Source organism: Pleuronectes platessa, chromosome 5 (assembly GCF_947347685.1).
Source record: "Pleuronectes platessa chromosome 5, fPlePla1.1, whole genome shotgun sequence".
NCBI lineage: Eukaryota > Metazoa > Chordata > Actinopteri > Pleuronectiformes > Pleuronectidae > Pleuronectes > Pleuronectes platessa.
In genome coordinates this window covers 10,922,688-10,934,202 of record NC_070630.1, presented here as the reverse complement: position 1 = coordinate 10,934,202, position 11,515 = coordinate 10,922,688, and the positions used below count along the sequence as shown (strand labels likewise).

At 44.5% G+C, this 11,515-nt stretch overlaps 1 protein-coding gene across 1 annotated transcript in view; it reads left to right on the top strand.

Moving 5' to 3' along the window:
- Positions 1 to 4,216: 4,216 nt before the first annotated feature.
- sipa1l3 (signal-induced proliferation-associated 1 like 3) overlaps positions 4,217 to 11,515 on the top strand; it is a 51,296-nt gene continuing 43,997 nt past the window's right edge. The window contains exon 1 of the mRNA XM_053422475.1: positions 4,217 to 4,332. The gene's annotated coding sequence lies outside the window, so the exon portion shown is untranslated. The remainder of the gene's footprint in view (positions 4,333 to 11,515) is intronic.

The following is an 11,515-nucleotide window of genomic DNA, read 5'->3' as shown; positions in this document are numbered from 1 at the left end:
TGAGGCGGAATTAGCTGAAGTTATAAGCTATAAATTTGAGTTTGCACATTTGGCCAATGCAGCATTTTGCAGGTTGATGCACACAGTTTTAAGGAGCAGGAATCTGTAGTGAAACTAACCAATGTCACGTCAGTTATCAGTGTGTAATTAGTTGTTGTAAAAACAGCAGTCTCCCAATCCACCTTTCGTGTGTGTCTGGGTGTGTGTGTTTCGTGGCCCCAGTGTGTGCAACAGTAACAGCATTGTTAACTGTCCCATAGGAGTGGGCCAGAGAGGGGCTGAGGGGAGAAGGAAGTGACAGAAGTTTGGGTGTTGCTCTACACAACAGCAGAGGCTGTTATCATCGTGGGAGAGGAGGAGACGGATGGGCTGATAAGTCAGATGGAGAGAAAAAGCCTAACAGGGGAGGAGGAGAGGAGGTTAGGAACAGGGAGAGACTAAAAGGGAGGTCTGTTGGTAGATGAAAGCCAGCCCTTGCGCTTCCTCCTTCTCTTTTACCTCCCTGATTTGTCCTCCCTTTTCTGCCTTCTCTTTTCCCCATTGACCTCTGAGTCGATCGCTGATTAGTTAACTTGCTGGTTTAGTGTGGCAGACGACTTTACCTGAGAAATAATAAGGATAACCAAAAGAAGGAAGACTAAGGAGGCGAACAGACACAGTGGAAGCGAGTGAGGATGAAAAGTGCGTGAATGTGATATACTCCCCCCAGAGAGGTGAGAGCCTCAGAGGGGGAGCAAGAGTGTATTGTGTGTGAATCTTTGGAGGAAATACACAGTCTGTTGTGGTGTTGTCTCCGGAGAGGGTGTGTACATGGAGCAGTTCTCCTCGAGCTGTGATGAGTACGATAAAAGACTAATTTATGTTGCCTTTACATATACAAAAAGAGATATGTGTGTTTCAAACAATGTAACCATCACTGCACAGATACTTCCATGCATCCTTTACCGTGGTATGGTTGTTGAGCTAGAGGCGAGTAAAAGGAGTATTGTAAATCGTAGTTTGCCAACTTCCGCCATGCGTTCCTGATGTTGAGCATAAATGAGCCATGGAATAAGATGTGCAACAAGAAAATGTTTACAACAAGAGAAAAGAAGGACGGTAGACATTTTGTCTCCGCTTCAGCCACCAGGTGACTACTCGTGTGTTTGCTGAAGGTCACTGCTATCATCCCGCCTCTAGTTGAAACCCGCTTGACCCACTTTGTCGCTTAAGGGCACTCAAACACCAACAACACCCTCCTCTCTCTCTCTTCCTCTGTCTCAGACATGCACTTAGGCAACCTCTCTGCTCCCTTCACTCTCCCAGACATGAACTCTGTCACTGCTCTCCCCACCTCAACACACACACGGCTGCATCCATTAGGCACATTTCTGCCCTGAACCTACAGCAGACACTCTTTTTTTTCCTTCTTCTTCTTCTTCTTCTTCCCAACGTGCATGTTGTACACACTCACATCAACAGTTGTCTACTGAGGGCTGTTTTTTCCAGTGGTTCCCACGTCTGACTCTGACAGGAATGTTGGCAGCCCCACGGGGAGCCTGGAGGCTGTGGGGATTTTTCCCCCCGCCCTTCACAGTTTATAAAGGAATTGTTCAACGTTTTGGGAAATACACTTATTTGCAAAGTGGTGAACGAATGTGGATCCAGCAGGTGGATACTTTAGGTTAGCATACAAACGCAGAGGTAACAGCTTTGTCCAAAATGCAACAAAATCCACCTACCAGCACGTTTAAATCTAGTCTCCTGGGCACACCAATTTCCTTGAGCAGGGCTAGCCCTTTTCAGTGCTTCATGCTAAGCTAACCTGATCCATTCTTGGCTCTAGTTCCATAGCTAATGCACACACGCACACGCAGGCACACACACACACACACCCTGAGATATTGATCTTCTCATCTGACTCTCAGCAAAAGTCAATATGCATATTTCCCTAAAATGTCAAATGATTCCTTTATTCGCTCCCCTTCTCCTCTCTTCACATTTCCTCCCTCTAAACTGCTTATCATTAGTCAAATGTTTTCACTCCACACCACAGCTGTCTGCACCTGGAAGACAAGTAAGCCAGTGTGCTTCTGCGAGCACATGTGCCGCTCAGTGTGGGTGCACATGCGTGTGCGAGTGCATGTATGGCTGTCGAGCCACACCCTAGACTCACGCCGCGCTTTAAATTAAACACAGAGAGAAAAGGAGTGGACTTCTGGACAGATTTAGCTTGTTGTGACAGCGCTCTGCACTAGTTTTAGGCCCGGACAGTGATAACTCTGGATTGTAGGGTGAAGGATATGCGAAGTGACAGCCGTGTAGGCCTTGACACCATCTTCTCTCCTGTGCCCTCAGCCAAGTTTTAGTGAAGTGATAATGTTGATCTGGTGGTACAGTCCCTCTGTTGGAGTTTGATTTGAGGCCGTTTGGAGCGGACACACCTTCCACTCGGCTGTCATCACTAGCAGAATGCCGCTGCCGAGATGCTGCTGTTGGTCCAGATGCCTGAGATAGTTTTCAGGGGCTGAGATCTCTGTCTATATGTGAAACTCTCCCTCACCTCCCCGCTATGATTGATACTGCAGCCTGAAAACCAACGAGCATACATAAATTATAACTGCTACTTAAGCATTAAAACCATATGGGAAACCGGTTTAAGTTGAGGTTGACCTCCGGACAACCACAATGCTACTGTGAGTTAAAAGGAACCACACCTTGCTCCTGTTATCCTCTCCAGTCCAGGCAAGTCCTTCTTTATAATTCCTTCTGAATAGCGTTCACCAGTGCTTACCATCTGCCCCTCATTTTGCAGGTGTGTGTGTGTGTAAGAGAAAGAGAGAAAAACATATACATGCATTTCTTTTTTCCAGACTTCACTACAGATTTTTGTCTTAAAAAGAACCCACACTAACAGGGGAGCTAGCAGGCGCCCTGCATACGGAGGCTTTAGTCCTGCACTAGCCGCCAGTTGGGAACTGGCCTTTAGCTGCATGTCTTCACCCTTTTTCTCTTTACATGTTATGCCCAGAAAAATATCTTGGAGAATACAAAATAAGAAACTGAAAAACCTTCTCCACAACCATACATTGATAAATAAATTCCCTCTAAAATTTGAAAAAATATTGTAGTGTGACATCATGACAAACATCATCATCTTTTATCTGTACGTGGAGAATAGCAGAAGAATATTCTTACCTTCTAAAACAATTAAAAACTACATTACATCTCTTATCCAATAAGCAATGGTGAGTGTGGCTTAATTTCCCCACTTTAGAAGGATCAAGCTTCTGGCAATCAGAGACATTGTACATTCAATTTACATCTGGTGGATTAATTTCGTCATTAACTGCCCCCAAATTGTGATCAGAAATATAAACAAATCCCAAGCACCTTTTTGAGGGAGTTCTAAAAATGCTGATTCAACACTCATAATGTGTGGATAGGGACCCTGTTCAATTTTTTACACTGAGCACATATGCATGCATTTTAACAAACATACAGTCACCTTCGAGGTTTACTTCCAGGGCTATTTGCTCTGGTTTGATTCCCCCGCTCTTTGGCTGCACTCTGTGTTTCTCTGTTCTCACAGCATCAGTGTGTACAGCACTCTCTGCAGCTCTGTGTTTCAGCTCAGTCTCAATGGACTGACTGTACTCTGTTTGCTCTCACTAGTCAAAGTCCGGCAGGCAAACAGAGCCTCGTCCCTCTGGGGCCCAGGACTGTGCTGTAGTGGAGCACAGTGGAGCCGTGCTGCAGTTCTACAGTTTTACCAGAGACTCATGTTACCACTGTGTCTGGCTGGTGAGGTTGTGTGAAAAGAGAGAGGGGGGGGGGCATTTATGTGTTTGTATGTGTGATTACTAGTGTCAGCGAGTGATTCAGTGTGGACTCCAGATGTATTATTCTGTAGTTCAGCTCCCACACATTCATAAAAGGAGTCAGATGGAAGTTTTCTTTTGGAGAATGGTCATGTTTGGAGGTGGAAAGGCACATTGCAGCGGGTGTGAGAGGAGGAGTAGCAGACCCCAGTAAAAGATGACTATCCTCATCAGGGCAAGAAAGACTCTGTTTATGCTGTTTCCTCCATATTAACCTCGATGCATGGTCAAGTCCAGACGAAGTTGCATGTTCACGTTTTGGTGCACGTCTTTTCCATTTAATCCAACTCCCTTGAACTCGGCATCTGTAAGTATTCTGTCGGATCTGAAATCTCCCCTCGGCTTGCGTTGCCAGAGAGGAGGAGGAGGAGGAGGAGGAGGAGGAGGAAGAGGAGGAGGAGGAGGAGATTATGAGACTTGGGGTGTGCTTTAACCCACTTAAAACACCAGCCCAGGGTCTCCTGCCAAAACGGTGAGCTTAGTGCTTTTAATCCTCTTCCCAGAGTGAGCTGATAGTTTGTTGCTTGCGGCTCCTCTCTTGTCTTACTGCTAAGAATTGTTATCTGTGAGTTTTTTTCAACCTCCCTCCATAATTTTTAATTCTTCATATCAGCATGTTGTTTTTATTTGTCTTATAAGTGGACGCATATGAGCATAGACTGGTCCATCTTTGCAGGAAGTCAGTAAGAGTTGTGTTTTTGAGTTTCCTGGTCATAAACACCACCGTGAAGTAGCCCTGCTGTGGTTTGTAGTGATCCTCTCTCTTGGCCCTTCCAGCACTCGCAGGCAGGCAGGCAGGCATGTTTATTTGCCCCCCTCTAGACTGGTTTGCGTCGGGTTGGCCTCTGCCCGAGGGGGCTGACTACAGTCCAGTTTGAGCTCCAGCGAGTCCATCCTCTCCCAGTTTACTGCCAGGATCACATGCCTTTCCCCACACAATGCTGGGCTGCCTCTCTTAATAAAACGGGTTCATAACGCCACGTTCCTGACATTCTTTATGTGCGCCCCCCCCCCCCCCCCCCCTTTTTTTTTTACATGCATGGATGGGTTGCGCTGACAAATGTAGACATGCTATTAATGAAGCCGAATTATCCACAACGCTTCTAGTGTGGTTGAATGTTCTGGAGTTTTACATGCAAATACCAGGAATTCACATCTCGGCCGATATCCACGCAACATTTGGAAGTTTCCTCTTTTTTGCAAGTGGAAGTACAGAATGAAGAGGAGGAGGGTGGGGCGGGAGCAAATGAAGGCTGATTCAGTGGTAGGGTTGTGTTGTTGGCGCAGCAGCGCTGTCACTGTAGGTTTGCGTCAGGACCCCCCCCCCCCTCAAGCAGAGCAGAGTCATGGCAGAATCGGGGTCAGCCACGCTTCCTCAGATGCTACCCAGTTCTTATTTTATCCCTCTTATCCCAAAACAAGCTCCCTCCTCTCTGTGTCCCATCTCATATTTGTCAACCCTCCATCAGATCTCCTTTAAATCAATGTTTTTTTTGTCTCCACTTAGTTTTTAAAACATCCTTCCTCATTTGCTTTGAATACTCCACACCCCCTCATGTCTGTTGGGGGAAGAAGACCGAGTGAGATTTATAATTAACAAAAGCTGATTCTAGCCCTGAAAGGGAGAGCTGTCTGAAGAGCGAGTGGAGGGGAGTGCTGGGTGGGGATGGTGAATAAATTGGGCTTTTTATATGGGTATCAGATATACGCTTAACACGGAGAAAGAAAGCACAGTGATGAAATACAATGAGTTATCTAAAAGAGACCTTCTTGCATTTCTATGCAGGTTTTGGCCACGTTCAGGCTGCTAAACAAAACAGAAGTGTAGTGTACTTTAAAAAGCATCCTACAGTACAGTGGTATGAAATGTGTCACTGCACATATGCTCTGATCCGTTTGGGCAGCCATGAAGACTCTGTCCCATGTTATAAAAGATCTTTGTTCCCCCAAGATCCCATTATCTGTGGAATTACCACAGCATCCGTTGTACAATTACCCTTTGTGCAACTTTGTACAAACTCTGACCTATTTCTACAGGTCAGAGTTTATTTATTCTATATATTTATATCGCCCATAAACACAGTGGAATTAAGCACTTTGCATGAACAAACTTTTCTCATCTAATCACATAATTGGATGTTAAGTGCATTATCGTGTTGGTTCATGCACGCCAGGTTCTTGTTTACGCAGGGAAGGCAGTTGGAAAGAGGGAATGTAAATTACATCCAAAACTAACGCTCTGCATCTCAGAAGAAGCGGCCGTGCTGTGTGGCTGTAGGGCAGGGCCTGGTCTGGCCTGGCACAGTCTAGTTGATTTAACAGATGGCTCAGTTGAGGACAGTGTAGTGAGAGGGAGGGGCCAAGCTGAAAGACTTTGAACCATATGGGCACACTGTGGCGGTCACTCTGTTCATACCTCTGTCTGTACCTCTGTCCATTCCTCTAACTATACCTCTGTCCAAAGCTCTGTTAGTAACTCTATCCAAACCTCGATCAGATCCCTAAAATTAGATTGTTTTTCTTGATGACAATAATTTGAAAAAGGAACATCTGTCAGATAACTAGAGTTATAATTATTATTCCTGTAGCAAGTCAACTGAAAATATTAATTGATTAATAAATTGAGTCCTTTCGATATTAGGGAGACAACCATCTTCACATTACCCGATGTTAAAAATACCTTTTAGTTGCAGCCCTGTAGATCCAAAGTGTTAAAAATCAGTAGCTTTTTGCAATGTTTCCCATCGATTATTTAGACAGTTCTATTATAAATTATCATACTAACATAAACGATTTCTGCCTTTGTGTTTTGTGCCATAGTTTCAATGTAGAATTGTGTACAGCCCCCCCTTCTTTCATTATCTCTGTCTCTCAAACATGTTGACTCTCCGCATTGGTGTGTCTGTCAAGTTTTAACCGTCCTCAGCAGGCAGGTGCATAACATTGGTAGATACATGGCAAACATACATTTGTCAGTACAGACAGACCTGGATTTAACATACCATAATGTGTGTATATAAAATGGATGACATCTGCATCTTTTCATGAAATTCTCAACAAGCGATAAGATAAGCATACTTCTTAATATCACATAAAGTCATTTAACAACTTGAAATGACTTGTTGTAACTAGCTTAAGTTAAACTGTGAGTAGTTTACTTGCAGTATCAGTTTTGGTTTAGCTTCATTGGTAAAGGTCACATTTAACACATCCCAGATTGCAATAATGCGCGAGTCAATTTAGAGAAAAGCCAGCGGTAGTTTATCAGAAATTACAACTTGTTCAAACCCATCACCCTCTGAATCACTGTTCCTCAATTGTGGAACAATAAGATATTTTTCCATAGAAAGGAGGAACGAAAATGTTCACAATGGTTATGGTGGCTTTGTGTTCTCCAGCACTTTGAGCTAAAGTCCAAGGTGATGTGTTTGAACGCAGAGAAGCACCTAAGCCAGCCCCCAGTCAATATTTGCCTCTGTGAGGGACCATAACCACTGGCAGGAGAAAAAAACACAATGGTCTTGCAAATGTGTTGGAGGCAATGATCTGGACAGACAGACAGACCGACAGACAGACACAGAAGAGTAGAGTTTCTCTTCAGTCAGTGTTACAGCTGACAGTGAGTGTGTGTGTGACACCTGTTCCCCATATTCTCCAGGTCTGTGTTTATAAAAAGCATCAGAGCAAAACCACAGAACTAAGTGGCCAGTGGGTTGCTGCTGCAGAAGCTTCATTAGATGCTCGAGCATACTTTGTTAGTGTGCATACTCATTTTTATTACGTCTTTAGGACCTTTTCCAGCATAAACACTGACCTTGTTTGGACCAGTTGACCTCCTGGGGACCAAAGCCCGGGCCTAATGAAGTAAAATTGTATGTCTGAGATCCTGGTTAAGGTGAGGTGTAAGATTTGAATTGTGGTTACATTAACGTTATAGTTAGGCATGAATTGGTCTTGCGGTAATGGTTAGGTTTAAGTTTATTTTTCGGCAGTCCACGATGAATTGAAGGAAATGAAAAGTCTTAATAAGGATAGCTGTGCAAACCTGTGTGTATGCTGCTGTTTTGATATGCCATCACCAAACAGCTTGGACACCGGCCTCCCAGTGAGAACTGGACGCTCTGCTGTTTGTCACCCCCTCAGCTCTGTCCATCTGGCAGGGGGAGAGACAGAGAGAGAGAGAGAGAGAGAGAGAGAGAGAATAATGAACAGTAATACACAGGTGGGGAGAGCGGCCAGGATGACACAAAATAAATCATGTGAGGAATAGATAGACAGCAGACGAGGAGTCGGCTGCCAAAAAAAAAAAACTATAGCGAGACATAGTAGATAAGATAGATGTAGAGGAACTAATGAGCAGCAAGGTGTGGACTGAGGCTAAAAGTTTGTGTGTTTCTGCAAAACATGTGGCACATAAAGCGACAGGCTCGTCTCATTAACGAGACCTTCCACAGAGGCTTTGAAGGGAGCAGCACCACCCCAGTCGCTGAGCATTTCCCAACCCGTCCAAGTTCCAACTCAAGTTACAGTGTGAAAATATCTCTCGAGTTTCAGCTTTGCGCCCAGTGTGTTTTTACTTGCTGAAAAAAGATGACTTGACATTCATAAAAGTAAAGTTTTCCGACAGTTTCTGTTTGTTTAACGCAGACGGTTGTTGTTTGTGTGCCAACATGTTGTTGTTATGGCAAGAAAAATTCAAAAGGAATTGCTACTCCTTGTCTGTGAGGGTGCGCAGTGACTCATGCTGTAGAAAACTCGATTGCCTGGTTTGTTCAAAGTCATCCACGCTGTGTCGTGCATGCTGCAGCAATGGAGTTGTATTTCCTGTTTTGCCAGTTGAGTCCCAGCAACCGACGTCTTTGTTTGGGGGTTGTGGGCTTGGGCCGTTTCAACGTGTTTACATGCAACGGCTGCTCAAGACTGAGGGGCATGGTTGGACAAGCAAAACTGCTGTGAGATTACCTTTCTAAAGTCTTTTGAGATTGATGCCATGATCAGTTACTCTTTCGTGACTTTGTCACTCAAACTGAAACCACAAATCCATATTTATTATTTATTAATATCCAATATGGCCTTAAAAACTGTAAAATAGAAAGAGAACCAATCACAGTTTTTGTGGTCTATATAATAACTGAACTAAATATTTCTACCGGAGTTGTGTTGTGTGAGTTTGAAAGCACTCAATCACCAAAATTCCGACCACGGCCACGTTCACTCAGCCGCTCAGACTTGGCTTGAGTGGCTGTGAAAACACGGGATCATATTTGTGGGGTTCCCCGACGCATTCCTCCTCCTTGTATATTCCATGTTCCTTGCTCAACATTTACCGCACCCCCCCCCCCCCCCCCCCCCTTTCTCAATGTCAAACAAAATGATCCCATAAATTTCTAACCAACCTGACCACAGGAGCAGAGAGAGGAGACGTGACTCAGGCCATTATAAATAGGTTTGACTCTTTTGAAGTCTCATTTGTCTAGTCTGGGGTCGAGCAGTTGTGCACAGTAGGTTTCTTATCAGTCAGACACCGAGACGGCACAATCACATCTCTTTCTCGCAGGGACCTCGGGGACTGTGGCAATAAATATTGTAAGAGGTTTGAAACTTAGTACACAGACTTTACCAGGAGGTACCAGCATTTGGCCTCGCTCAAGAGGAGAAGAAGGAAAAGGGAGGAACAAGGGAGTGGTAGATGTGTTTTTAATTTCCTCTAGCAGCTCTTAGCCTGCTGCCGCTGCTGCTCGGCTGCCTCTGTCAAGAGTCCCTGCGGTGGATCGAAGGGGTCTGGATCAGGATCACCTCAGGACAGGCTGGAGGGTTGGGGGTGGTTTGGTGCCATCAGCCTGAGGTGAATGGTGTTTAATAAATGCAATTTCTCTTTTAAGTACAGATTTTGACAATCCTTTCCTCTACAATCAGGCAGTTTCCCCACATTACAGCGACAGCCTGTAACGACTAGCGTGTATAGGCCTAATGTCAGCTGTTATTTATGGTCAGTGTTTCCACCACGTGATGGAGTTCTGCTGTTCAGATCAAGTTGTTCCGCTCTCTGGCAGTTCAGCTTTTCGTTTATGGGTGTCCCACATTTACATGATGGCAAATGTTTTTTTTTCATTTGGCTAAATGTGCCTGCCGACACCTCATATTATCTTTGGCTGAACATTTTAATACATTAAAGCTAGGAAAGGGGGACTGGGAAATGTGACCCCCATCTTTTACAATGTGGCCACTACGGCTGAACAGAGCTTAGAATTTAGTCAGATGTTTGAATAGAGTAGGACGGGATGCTCAAGGGGACAGCAACGTTTCGCGTAAGATCTTTTAAATCCAAGTTATCCCTCCAAGCTAACACTCATTCCTGCAGACAGTCAAAAACACAGCAGTGGTGACACATTTATAAAAGTTTCACAACCCAGCACCCCCTGTACTACTTCGGTCAGCTCCAGACTCTGAGGATATTTGGCAATGAGCTGCAGCATCTTATCTCATTATGATCTCATCATGATGAGAGGAGGAAACATGGAGAGGTATATTAGGGATTTTTTGCATTTGAATGCTTATGCAGAGGTACTGCTTTACGTTCTTTTTGGCAGGTTTAGCTGTGTGCCATGCAGCTATACTTAGTTTCTCTTCAGCTGTGGGATTTTGTGTTGTCAGTGTCAGATGTTGCATATGTGATGTAAAAAATAAACCGGAAAACTGTCCTTCCTTTCTTTCTATCCTGCTGTTGCAGGAGGAGAAACTGCACTGACTAATCTCCAAAGTTCTCCAGCGGTTAAACCCATTCTCTTGCTCTGAGATTAATTTGACCTTACAGTATTTCACTCGCATTATGCTGTGCCTTTCCCACACTTTGTGTTGACCTAACCACCGACTGTGGTACAAATCCAGTCAGAGTACATACTGTCTGAGCACAAAACCCCAAAGGAGTCCATCATTTCACAGAGGGAACCGCCGGGCACTATTATCTCTATCTCTGACCGCTATCTCTCCACCCTGCCACACTCTCTCCACCAGCTGAGCTTATCTAGGCCGCACAGCTAAGCAAATGCTAAGTGGAGGCAGCTGCAGTTGTAGTTTTTGAAGCAATGGACCTAGTCTTAGATCATGAATGTTAGTATCATGATTTTCAAATGTCGTGACTTGTTTTTTTAGCCTGGTACAAACCTTGACCTGAGTCTGAAAGAGTCGTCTAACTCTGGAGAGACAATGACTGAAGGAAAAAATGATCCACTGCAGCCAGGTTTGACTCTGAGAGCTCATTTATTCCCTTGGGATAAGGTCCTAAATGCCTCTTCTTTCAATGCCTCTCAATGGCACCATTCAGGAGAGAAAAAAGAGAAAGAGATAGAAAGACGGGATGGATTTATGTCAGAGGCCTTCTTTGTCTGATTTAACTCTCTACACAACACACACACACACACATACACACTCACTCCATGTTGATGCATCGTGGAGAGGAGGTTGCAGAAAAGACATTACTGTCAGCTGTGTAAAAAATGTAACTGATGGGAATGTAACTCAAGGCACTGTCATCGCCAGTGTGCCTAAAAGCTTTAGCTGAGCAAAGATGAAATTATGCTCTCAGTCAAGTTTAGCAGCATGGTTTAAGTGACGCTGACATGAGAATCAAACTCAATGCTGGAAAACTGTTAAAG